Genomic DNA, 13,241 nt, shown 5'->3' on the forward strand with positions numbered 1-13,241 from the left:
GAACGGCTGGAAGGCGCTGCCCGCAGTCAGGGAAGCCCGAGGGCGGACAGTCCCTTGAAACGAGCCCAGCGGCTCCCCCACCCCGCCGGCTGGAGAAAGGCCCCTTTGATTCGCCCCGGCCGCCTGGACCGAAGCCCCGGTGAAGGTCCCGGCCCCTCCTCCCCGCAGGGAACGCTTTTCAAAGCCTTGGAGGGAGCCCCGAGGGGTGACAGCCGCAGCCCGCGCCGGGCCGGTGCAGCAGAGGGCGGCCAGCATTTCACTCCCATGGACCATGGCAACCCCCGAAGCGCTGCCGCTCCCGGGAGGGAAGTGCAGCTGTCAGTCAGGATTGTGCAGCGGCTTCGTGGCGGATGAGGGAGCCCGGCTTCCTCCTCCTGCCGCGTGGAAGGGAATCATCAGGAGGGTGACCCCTTTGCTGACCTTTATGCAAAGCACGGAGCTGCTGCCCGGAGCAGGGGGAGGGAGCTACAGGGGAAAGGCACAGAGATTCTGAACCTAGTAGATTGATCCGGGGGCCCCTCCCCTCCATTCACCTTTTAAATCCCCCAAACCGCTATTTCCTAATTCAACACCACCCTGGTTTGCAAGCTCCGAGGTCCAAGTGGTGGTGGCAACCCCTGCAATCCAGTATCCATACTCCTCCTCTGAAAGGCACACCTCCCCCCACCCCCGCCCATCTAAACACTTTTCAGCTCTAATAGGCAACCCGTGTAATAATCATGGATGCCATAGAGTGAGGCAAGGACCACTGCTAACTAATGGCGGGTGCAGCTATAACCACTTCTGTTTCAGTCTCTTCTGCTCTGCTCATTCTGCTAAACAGGTGCCTGCAGAGCTGGACCTGGAAAGAGGGCGGTGGGCAGATGAAACCTGAGCCTCAGAGCGTGAAGGAGTGGGTGACTACCCCCTGGACCAGCACCCCCAGACCCGCACACATCCCCCCAGACACATGCACCCCTGAATAACCATCTTCCAGAGGCGGCCCAGGCCAGGCCAGGGGAGGGGGCGTTCTGAGGGTAAGAGAAACATGATGGGCCCCACCAGCATGGGTCAGTGGTTGAACGTTGACTTATGAACCAGGAGGTCACAGTTTGATTCCCATCAGGGCACATGCCCAGGTTGCGGACTTGATCCCCAGTGTGGGGCGTGCAGAAGGCAGCCAAAGATTCTCTCATTATTGATGTTTCTCACTCTCCCTCTCCCTTCCTCTCTGAAATCAATAAAAATATATTAACAACAAAAAATATATATATATTTTGCCCTAACCGGTTTGGCTCAGTGGATAGAGCGTCAGCCTGCGGACTCAAGGGTCCCAGGTTCAATTCCGGTCAAGGGCATGTACCTTAGTTGCGGGCACATCCCTAGTAGGGGATGTGCAGGAGGCAGCTGACCAGTGTTTCTCTTTCATCGATGTTTCTAACTCTCTATCCCTCTCCCTTCCTCTCTGTAAAAAATCAATAAAATATATTTTAAAAAAAAATAAAATATATATATATATATTTTAAGCAAGGTGCCATTCAGTGTGCATAATATATAAAATGCTGGTGTGTTTTTTTTTAAATAAGCAAAGGAGAATATATATATACTAGAGCAGCGGTTGTGAACTGATAGTCCGCGGACCACTGGTGGTCTGTGAGGTCCGAAATGTTGGCAACCGCTGGTTTAAGGAAACCTTTGGAGCAGCAGTCGCCAACTGGTTGTCCGTGGACCACTGGTGGTCTGTGAGGTCCAAAATGTTGGCGATCGCTGTACTAGAGGCCCAGTGCATGGATTCGTGCACCAGTGGGGTCCCTCAGCCTGGCCTGCGCCCTCTTGCAAATCTGAAACCCGCAGTCTGACATCCCCCAAGGGATGTAGTAGTGCTCCAAGCGGCAGGCGGCTGGGGAGGAGCCCAAGCTGCGCTGCTCCCGCTCATCCCAGCCTTGCTGCGCCTGCATCTGCTCAGTAACACTGCCCAGGAGGCGGGAGAAGCTCTGCTGCCACAGCTGCACTCACCAGCTGTGAGCCCCACTTCTGGCACCCTTGGGTCAGCTGAGCTGCGCCTCTGCTGTGGGAGCACACTGACCACCAGGGGGCAACTCCTGCATTGAGCGCCTGCCTCCTGGTGGTCAGTGCATGTCATAGCAATTGGTCGACTCATTCGGTCGCTTAGGCTTTTATATATAGAGATGTATTTAATGGAAGTATTTATTTTAAGCCAAAATTAATGCTATTTTCTTCTCTTGTCTTTCCTTATACCTGACTTTGACCCTAAACAATCCATTTGCTGTGCCTGGAAGATGGGAGCAAAAGTGAAGCCGAGTTGTTACCCAAGAACAAAAAAGAAAAAAAAGGAATTCAGGTTTTGACATTCAAAACAGGATCTTTGTAACAGCTTTATTGAGATGTGATTCACATACCCTATAATGTACCCATTAAAGTGTACAATTCAATGATTTAGGGTATGTTACGTTATTAATGTTTTTAAATTGTGGTAAATACATATAATTTGCCATTTTAACCATTTTTAAGCATACATGAGTTGCTTTTCCAATGTTGTGCAACCCAAAACAGAATTTTGCAGAGAAAAAAATAGGCTTTGTATTCCAGCATTGTCAAGAGAGAAAGGATTATTATAAGTTCCTTTAGCCCTAACCGGTTTGGCTCAGTGGATAGAGTGTCGGCCTGTGGACTGAAGGGTCCCAGGTTCAATTCTGGTAAAGGGCACATGCCCAGGTTGCAGGCTCAATTCCCAGTAGGGGGCATGTAGGAGGCAGCCGATCAATGATTTTCTCTCTTTCAATGATATTTCTAACTCTCCCTCTCCCTTCCTCTTTGAAATCATTAAAAATATATATTTTTGCCCTAGCTGGTTTGGCTCAGTGGATAGAGCGTCAGCCTGTGGGCTGAAGGGTCCCAGGTTCAATTCCAATCAAGGGCACATGCCCAGGTTGTGGGCTTGATCCCTGGTGAGGGGTGTGCAGGAGGCAGCCAATCAATGATCCTCTCTCATCATTGATGTTTCTATCTCTCTGCCTCTCCCTTCCTCTCTGAAATCAATAAAAAAAATTGAAAAATATATATATATATATATATTTTTTTTTTTAAATGACAACCACCAAAACAGCAATAGCTGTCCAGTGTGAGTGAATCAAAAAATTATACCTTAAAAAAAGAAAGTTCCTTTAGTTCCCATGTGTCCTACCAAGGGCCTGGAAGGCCATAGTTTCTGCTATGATGTACAGAAGAGTCTCCTGTCTAACATTTAAGACTTGCCCGACTGGCGTGGCTCAGTGGTTGAGGTTTGACTTAGAACCAGGAGGTCACAGTTTTATTTCCAGTCAGGGCACATGCCCAGGTTGTGGGCTTGATCCCCAGTGTGGGGCATGCAGGAGGCAGTCTATTGGTGATTCTCTCTCATCACTGATGTTTCTATCTCTCTCTCCCTCTCCCTTCCTTTCTCTGAAATCAATAAGATAAATAGATAGGTAGATAGATAGGTAGGTAGATAGATGATAGATAGATAGATTAGATAGATAGATATAGAGATAAAAGTATAAAAGACTTAACCAGGAGATTGGAGATAGGGAAAAAGAGGATATGGCATAGAAGAAATAAGAGGATGTTGTACTTCCAGGCCTGGGAGTTGATGGGAAAAAAGGATGAGAGACAAGTAAGGAAGGCAGAGCCACAGGTTGGGATCGGATCCCGGGCAGGGAAGAGGGTGGTTCCCAGAACAAGAGCATTTCCACATTCAAGAGTCTGGATGACAGCCCTTAGGCAGGATGATGGCTCCATGCCAACTTGTATGCATGCGTATAAGCATAACCAATGGACGCAAGACACTGGAGGGGGCGGGGGTGGGGGGGCCGTGCAGGGAAGGGAGGGAGGGCATGTGCCGGGAGTTAGGGAAGGCTGGGGGAAGGTCAATGGGGGGGGGGGGGGGAGGAGACATGTGTACTACTATTTGTAATACTTTAAACAATAATTAAAAAAAAAAAGAAGACAACAGGGGTGAGGGGTGGGGGGAGGTTGTCATAAGGAAGATCCAGTTTGCGTTTCTAGGCCTGGGACACTGGGTGTCGTGAAAGGCAGTTGAGAGCTTTGTGTGGCTGCTTTGGGACCCACAGTAGCAGCATGTGGTAGAGACTCAGGGGTGCCTGCTGCGCCAGGGAGTGGGGAAAGGCTGAGTCAGCAGGAGGAAGCACCGAGTCCTGACTGAACCAAGACAGAGCATGTGTGAGGAGCAGACGCCAAGCAAACAATCAGTGGCCCCAGAACCAGGACATCCGCCCATAGAGAGCTCAGCTGTGTCTGACACTGCTGATTGTCTACTCAAGATCCTTGCCTCCTTTTTACTTAAACCCGAATTACGTCTGACACAGCAATGTGCCAATAGCTTACGCTCACTTACGCAGACCTTACCAGGGAAGTTGGCGTAGAGGCGCTCTGGGAAGGCTTTTCCTTCCCTGCTAAATGGACACAGACACAGATATGAGAGCTGGAGTTGAAGCAGCCATGTTGTTAACCTGAGGTCATGAGCATAAAGACAAAAGCCAGCCGGCCACGGTGGCAGAACGGAAAACTGAAAGAACAGGATTCCTCTCCTAGGAAGAGAGCTACTTATCTGGGGGCAAATATTTGATAAAAAACAAAATAGAACTACTTAGAACAATAAAATAAATATCTGAGGGCTAACAGACTGGTTAAAAAAGGAACTTCATGAAGAAAATAGAAACTGCCCTAGCTGGTTTGGCTCAGTGGATAGAGCGTCAGCCTGTGGACTGAAAGGTCCTGGGTTCGATTGCAGTCAAGGGCACATGCCAGGGTTGCAGGCTTGATCCCCAGTAGGGGGTGTGCTGGAGGCAGCCAATCAATGATTCTTTCTCATCATTGATGTTTCCATCTCTCTCTCCTTCTCCCTTCCTCTATGAAATCAATAAAAATATATTAAAAAAATAAAATAGAAACAGCTACTGAACATTTGTATTGTTTTACTATATGTTGCCTGTGTTTTACTCCAGATTCTTCAGAAAATGTACCTTACTGGTTAATACTCTTTGTGAACTTGAATTTGCTTTTGGGAGATACCACATGTTCTGAGTCCTGCTCCAAGGTAGAAGAGGTAGACTGTGTCTAATGCTTTATTCATATGGATAAGATTCAATTTGTGTCAATTTTTTAAAATACTTTTATTGATTTCAGAGAAGAAGGGAGAGGGAGAGAGATAGAAACATCAATGATGAGAATCATTGATTGGCTGCCTCCTGCACGCCCCCTACTGAGGATCGAGCCTGCAACCCAGGCATGTGCCCTTGGTCAGATTCGAACCTGGGACCTTTCAGTCCACAAGCTGACGCTCTATCCACTGAGCAAAACCGGCCAGGGCCAATTTGTGTCAACTTGTAATTTTTTTGGTGTTAATCCTCACCTGAGGCTATTTTTCCATTGATTTTTTTTTTTTTTAAGAGAGAGAGAGAATGGGAGGGAGGGGTAAAGACAGGGAGAGAGAGAGAGAGAAGCATCAATGTGAGAGAGACACATCCATTGATTGCCTCCCATAGGTGCCCTGACCAGGGCCGGGGATTGAGCCTGCAACTGAGGTACATGCCCTTGACTGGAATTGAACCCTGGACCCTTCAGTCCGAGGGCCGACATTCTATCCACTAAGCAAAACTGGCCAGGGATCAACTTTGAATTTTATCAAACTGATGTCTATTAGTTATCAACAATCAAGTGAGACAAAAACAAATATGACTTTGAACCTGAATGTGGTACTTTGGGCCAATCATAAGACAAACAACTCCTTGGAAGAGCAGTTGGTTATTATAGGCCAGATGGATAAGAGTCGAGTGTTTTAAAAATGTAGTGCACTAAAATTAGGTTGGTTTGTTAACATTACTGTTTGACACAGTTATCCCAGCAGTTTCTAATTTTAAGCACTCTCTTATTCCACTTATTTTTTTTTTTTCTATTCTGGAAGTTACCTATTTTTTAATCTTTTTTTCAAATATATTTTATTGATTTTTTACAGAGAGGAAGGGAGAGAGATAGAGAGTTAGAAACATTGATGAGAGAGAAACATCGAACAGCTGCCTCCTGCACATCTCCCACTGGGGATGTGCTCGAAACCCAGGTACATGCCCTTGACTGGAATCAAACCCGGGACCCTTCAGTCCGCAGGCCGACGCTCTATCCACTGAGCCAAACCAGTTGCGGCCTATTTTTTATCTTAAATATTTCCAAAATAGGTGAGTTTCAAACCAATTTTAAATCATACTTATTAGACTACACAGATTGCAGTAAGTGATTACATGATACATGAAAATGGCTCAAAGAACCGGAGGCTTAACAATACATCGCTTGAAACATACATAATAGACTTAAAAGAAAAAAACGCCATAATATCTTATAGCTCATCCAAAGAGGAGGAATCTCTTTCCCCACCGCTGAATCTGAGCTGGTCTTCCTGACTTGCAAGATTATCCGTGGATAGCAATTGCTGTTCTTGTGGAACTTAAATTCTAGTGAGGGTGGGAAGGCAGACAATAAACAATAAACAAAGTAACTATGTAATAGAAAGTACTATGGAAAAATGTAGATCAAGGGAGATTGGGAGTGATTGGGTGGCGTGTGTGTGTGTGTGTGTGTGTGTGTGTGTAGACTCTTAAATCAGGTGGTCAAGGTAGTGTCACTGAGAAGCTGAAATTGAAGCCCAGAACTGCTGGAGGTGAGGGTAAATGGATTTCAAGGAGAAAGTGGTTCAAGCAAGAAAACAGACAGAGCAGATGCCCCAAGGCAGGCATGAGATACCTCTGCTCTGGACGCTCTAATCAGAGGACCATCAGAGGAACCTGTAATGTGAAATTCTTTTTTTTTTTGTAATGAGATTTTTAACTATGAGTCCATAGACCTTTGGGGCAGAATTTAGAAAAACTTAACCATTTCTTTCAAATATAAATGTAGGCAATACATTCTGTTCCTACCACATGCTTGCTATGTCTGTCCTGATCTTTTATTTTTTATTTTTATTTTTTTAAAATATATTTTATTGATTTTTTACAGAAAGGAAGGGAGAGGGAAAGAGAGTTAGAAACATCGATGAGAGAGAAACATCGATCAGCTGCCTCCTGCACACCTCCTACTGGGGATGTGCCCGCAACCCAGGTACATGCCCTTGACCAGAATCGAACCTGGGACCTTTCAGTTCGAAGGCCGACGCTCTATCCACTGAGCCAAACCGGTTTCGGCGTGATCTTTTTTTTTCATTAAGTATATGTTTATTGATTTTAGAGATGAAGAAAGAGAGCGAGAGAAACATCAATGATGAAAGAGTCATTGATTGCCTGCCTCCAGCACACCCCACACTGGGGACTGAGCCCACAACCAGGACATGTGCCCTGAACCTCCTGGTTCATAGGTCAATGCTCAGCCACTGAGCTACGCTGACAGGTCCTGTCCTGATCTCTGATTCCCTAAATCAGTGGTCGGTAAACTGCGTCTCGCGAGCCACCTGCGGCTCTTTGGCCCCTTGAGTGTGGAGCCACGAAGTTTCAATCGCACTGTACGTGCGCACCCGCACGTGGTTTTTTGTGGACGAGCCACACTCAGGGGGCCGCAGTTTGCCAACCACTGTCCTAAATCATGCAACCATATTAGCTCTCAACCACCTTCATAGAGAAGGGAGGGCCTCTATATTCTTCTGTATACTAATCTATAAAACCTTTAAATTGGACCAATACGAAAAGCAGACAGTGATTGGTTCAGAGAGTCAAAAGTCAGGATAGGCATGGAGAGAGTGGTAAGAACAGAAGGACATTTGTTTGAAGCCCGTGAGAAATTTGCCCTGGGTCTAGTCCCACAACCTCTCCTAGTCCAGTTTCACGTGTCATTCGCCAATTATGACTAACGAACTGGCCTCCACGACTGAAAACATGAACAATTCACCCTGCTATGATGGCAGCCCTCCAGGGAAGCAATCTTGCCTGTCTAGAACCATAGGAAGCTGAGTCAGGATCTACCAGTTGCATTTTCAGTGAGTCCTTGTATTACAAAAATTCCACATGTAGTCAGATTGTGAATAGTTAATTTTGTTTAGAAAATGCACTTCTAGAATTTGTGATATGTCAGATTTTCCCCATTACGACAGATATAATAAAAACATTAGTACTATAACTTTTCTTTAAAAAAATTTCTTGATTTCAGAGTGGAAGGGAGAGGAAGAGAAAGAGATCGATGGAAACATCAATATTGAGAGAGAATCAATGATTGACTGCCTCCTGCACTCCCTCTACTAGAGCTCAAGCATGCAACCTGAGCATGTGCCCTGAATAGGAATCGAACTGTGATCTCCTGGTTCATATGTTGATGCTCAACCACTGAGCCACACCAACTGTTTTTTTCTACATGACCTGTTCTTTCTTTTGCTTAAGTTATAAAATATATTTGGTATTTTTGCCCCAGTCATTCTTTCTACACTTTAAAAAATTATTTCATACTTTAAAAAATCTAATAAAAGATTCAGAAAGAAAACCTAAAATATAGTGAGACTGGGGCACAGTGAACCAAATTTGGACAGGAATTAGTAAAATCATCTACATGAAAAGAAACTTAGTTGTAAGGGGATAGTCTTCCTAAGCACATTTAAATCATGGGGAGGGAAGTAATTTTCCTTTTTTTAAAAAAAAATAATGCTACTCCTTCCACTTATAATTTAAAAAGCATTTTAAACAAAGAAAAATAAAACAGCTTCACCTTAATTTACTCTTTAAATGGTTATAAAAGGGTATAAATTAATTGCAAATGAAAATGCACTAAAAGTGGGACCTAAAGCCTAGACATTTAACACCAGCTAATGGGAGGGTATGAGATGTGAATTTTACAGAAAGGCTGTTTTCTAAATGATAATGCTATTCAAATTGTCATCCTTGCAGGGGCCATGCTAATCTCTGTATTGTTCCAATTTCAGAATATGTGCTGCTGAAGCGAGCACAGAAATAATTTTTCAATATCAGCTTTAATCAATAACCACATTATTGGGTATCAGATGGTGAATTTGCAAAACAAAAATGATTTTGCAAAATAGATCATCACACCAAAATGGCCAATTGATAAAGGAAAAGATTCAAAGATTTGACTCCTAACAATTTGACACATCTGTACCTCAAAAGGCATCATAAATAAGTAAAAATATACATGACAAATCAAAAACATAATTTTACAGTGTACTTAACAAAAGGTATATATTTTTAATAGCTCCTTTAAGTAAACAAATAGAACAATGAGCAAAGGATATAAAGCCAAGTCACAGAAGAAATAACAATTGCAATAAAAACATATTCAATCTGATAATATAGTAATGCATCCTATATACATTTGCACAAATATTCAAACATTTGCCTTTTAAAATGTTTGATGCAGCAATCATTGATGTATCTCTCTCTCCCTCTCCCGACCTCTCTGAAATCAATAAAAATCTATTTAAAAATAAATAAAATGTTCACTGCAGCATTGTTAACAAAATATTGTAAACAATCCTATATAATAAAAGGCTAATATGCAAATTGTCCCCACGGGCTGGAGTTCGACCAACCGGGAGCTAGATGTGTGCTGAACACCAGGAGGTGGTGTGGAACATGGTGGCCATGGGCGACACGGTGCTGGCAGCGGGCAGCAGTGGAGGTGCTGCCGGCCCAATGGGCCCCAATGAGAGCGGCACCATGGTGGGATGGTGGAGCAGGTGAGTGGGCGGTGCCAGGCCAAGGTGGGTGCAAGTGGATGCCCTGATCGCCCCGCCGGTCGCCCCGATCACCCTGCCGGTCGCCGCACAGATCAGCCCTGATTGCCGGCCAGGCCTAGGGACCCTACCCATGCATGAATTTCATGCACTGGGCCTCTAGTATTGAATAAATATTGTATGCTATTATGCAGCCATTAAGAAGAATAGATTCGTCCAGCTAACGTGGCTCAATAGTTGAGCATCTATCTATGAACTAGGAGGTCATAGTTTGATTCCTGGTCAGGGAACATGCCTGGGTTGCGGGCTCCATCCCCAGTGGGTGTGGAGGCCGATCAATGAATCTCTCTCATCATTGATGTTTCTCTCTCTCCCTTCCTCTCTGAAATCAATAAAAATATTAAAAAAAAAAAAAAAAAAGGATTTCAGCCCTACTGGTCTGGCTGTGGTTGAGCATCAACCTATGAACCAGCAGGTTATGGTTCAATTCCCAGTCAGGGCACATGCCCAGGTTGCAGGCTTGATCCCCAGTGGAGGGCTTGCAGGAGGCAGCTGAGCAAATGATTCTCTCTTATCATTGATGTTTCTATCTCTTCCTCTCTAAAATCAATAAAAAATGTATTTTAAAAAAAGAATAGATTTTAAATACTGACAAGGAAAGTGTAGCATAATCTCACTTTTATTAAAACACATACTTATAAGACTTATATATACAAAATACTAAAAAAAATTCTTAGTATTTGCTCAGAAAAAGTTATACCAAACTGTGAACAACGAGCAATGGGAACTGAAACTTGTGATTATATATATAAAGGACTTTTACTTGTTTGTTTACATTTATGAAACAAATATATATATATATTACATTTATATTCAGCAACAAAATCAAGAATTTCCATTTTGGGGAAGAAATAAACATTTTGGGTTTAGAAAATGGCTTGCTGAGAAAATAAATTTGACAAGTAACAATTTGGGTGTCCTATCTATGGGTTATTCTCCTTCAAATGCATGGCTTTGTTACTCCTTCCACTTATAATTTAAAAAGCATTTTAAACAAAGAAAAATAAAACATCTTCACCTTAATTTACTCTTTAAATGGTTATAAAAGGGTATAAATTAATTGCAAATGAAAATGCACTAAAAGTGGGACCTAAAGCCTAGACATTTAACACCAGCTAATGGGAGGGTATGAGATGTGAATTTTACAGAAAGGCTGTTTTCTAAATTATAAAACCCACAGATTCAAATCCAAGTGTGAATCACAAAGACGTGCTCTACAACACTATAAGGAAGGACTTCTTTCACTCTCGTTTAATCTTATAGCCTCATTCTCTGCCCCCCAGCCCAATGCAGTTATTTCTTTTGGAGACAAAAAAGAAAAAAAAAGATCCTGTTTTTTGGACAGCTGCACTTTTGATATTCCAAAATTCTAGCTAGATTGCTGGAGACTTACAAAGCATGCTTGTTCATAGACTTCTGATTTATTAAGAATATAGTCATGGCTCTGTAATTGAACACTATAAATACTTTAACAAAATAATTTAATCCTAAACATTTAAAAGTGAATTTATACCACTAATTCCAACAAATCTATTAAGTTGAAGGAAAAAGTAATTCTAAATGCTGAAGAAAAACACAGCTTGTGTGGACATGGGTTCTTGAGAAGAGAGTCACGCCTTACAAGCTACTTGGGTATTCACAACTGTTACAACACCCTTGTTTGTTTTACCTTCTAATGACAATCTACACAGTAGGAGACAGAAGGGACAAACGATTCCAGCAGAGAACCTGAAGAACAGAACCGAGGACGAGGAAGGCTCTTGTTGGTAGAAAGTAGACTGAATCTTTGACCACTTAAAGAAATGCCATCTTTTGAAAAAAGAAATCCACCCTTTGGTAGTTTAGCCAGGCTTTCTACTTACCTGTGCAAGGAGGTGGCAGAGCTGGCTTTGTTTTAGCAACCTGTGTATTACAACGCACATGCCTTTCACCCCAAGGCAAAGATTAGAAACTGGTCCCCGCCCCTGAGCCAAGTCCATCCTGAAGTACAAGTGTTTGGTTATGACCTCACCTACCACACCTGGAGCCCTGTCACAGCATGGACAAGTCCAAACAGTACCTTGTTCCTCCATCCAACATTCTTCATATACTCAAATACAGCCAAGAGAGTAAGTTTTAAAAGTGGGGCGCCTTCGGAAGGCAACTACTTCCCATTTTTCTGGGCCCCCTTCTATAAAATGTCTCCTCTCTCCAATTTATTCTGAATTCTGCTTCAGGATTTCTCTTCCTAAAACTCCTCTTGGATATTTTCAATTAGGTCACTGCACTGATAAACCTTTAGATCATTTTCCCTAATAAAATTCAAACTCCATAGTAAAGCATCAAGAGTTCTTACATCAGTGAACTTTTCTACATCAGTCTTTTTTTCTACCATCTTACAATTCTTGAGTGTCTGCTCGTTTTTGTTTTTAATGATTTTTAAAAATTGATTTTACAGAGAGAGGAAGGGAGAGGGAGAGAAACATCTATGTGAGAGAAAAATTTCCATATGGGACTAAAGCCGAGACCCAGGTACACTAGTATGGCCTGACCAGGAGTCGAACTGGCAACCTTTCGGTGCACAGTATGACACTCAACCGAGCCACTCCAGGCCCGGCAAGTATCTGCTTGTTTTAATCAGGTGATTTCCTGTACATTTTGATGCTCATTTGTCTATGGAAATCCTCCTACCTACGCTTTTAAGGATTAGCTCAAAGGCTCTCTCTTTCCAGGAGTCTTCAAATACCCTCCAAATGAACTTAAACCCATGGCCCTGTGAATTTGAAGCCAGTCCTCCCTAAGTGCTTCTCCCATCACCCTAAAATAACCCAGGTACCTTCCCTCCTCACATGGCCACTTAGTGAATCTCGGAACTAAGAAGTATTTTCTCCCACTAGTGTATAAGCTCCTTAAAGCCGAGTCTATCACTGCCACAATATGTAATTGAATGAATCAAGAATTAGAAGCCAATTTTTGGAGAAACCGGGGCTTCTGGCAAGGAGGCAGGACAATGGTTGTAAGAGCATGGATGTGGCGATCAGAGCGATCTAAACTTAGATTCACTAGGTTATTTACCAGCTGTGTGTCTTAGGCATTTCCTCTAAAAAAATGAAGTTTACAAAACATACCTAATATGTTTTGTAAATGGGGTAAAGCACAAACACACCTTAACATTTCATCTGTGGCATATGCTAAGGAGATAATTGTTAGATATCTCTGTTGTTCGAAGATTCTGCTAATGCAATACTTAAAGGGACATTTAGCCCCGGCTGGTGTGGCTCAGTTGCCAGTCAGGACACATGCCCTGGCTTGATCCCTGGTGGGGGGGTGCGGGAGGCAGCTGATTGATGTTTCTCTCTCCCCTCCTTCTAAAATCAAAACTTTTAAAAAAATATATTTTTATTGATTTCATAGAGAAAGAGAGAGGGAGAGAGAGCTAGAAACATCAATGATGAGAATCATTGATCGGCTGCCTCCTGCATGCCCC

The 13,241-nt window shown here is 43.3% G+C and overlaps 1 pseudogene; it reads right to left on the reverse strand.

Annotated features, from left to right (window-relative positions):
* Positions 1-8,876: 8,876 nt before the first annotated feature.
* Positions 8,877-8,971, reverse strand: LOC138998219 (U6 spliceosomal RNA; annotated as a pseudogene).
* Between the last annotated feature and the right edge of the window lie 4,270 nt (positions 8,972-13,241).

The sequence above is a fragment of the Myotis yumanensis genome, unplaced genomic scaffold (genome assembly GCF_028538775.1).
Source record: "Myotis yumanensis isolate MYYU_CA2020_CCGP unplaced genomic scaffold, mMyoYum1.0.hap1 SCAF_19, whole genome shotgun sequence".
Lineage (NCBI taxonomy): Eukaryota > Metazoa > Chordata > Mammalia > Chiroptera > Vespertilionidae > Myotis > Myotis yumanensis.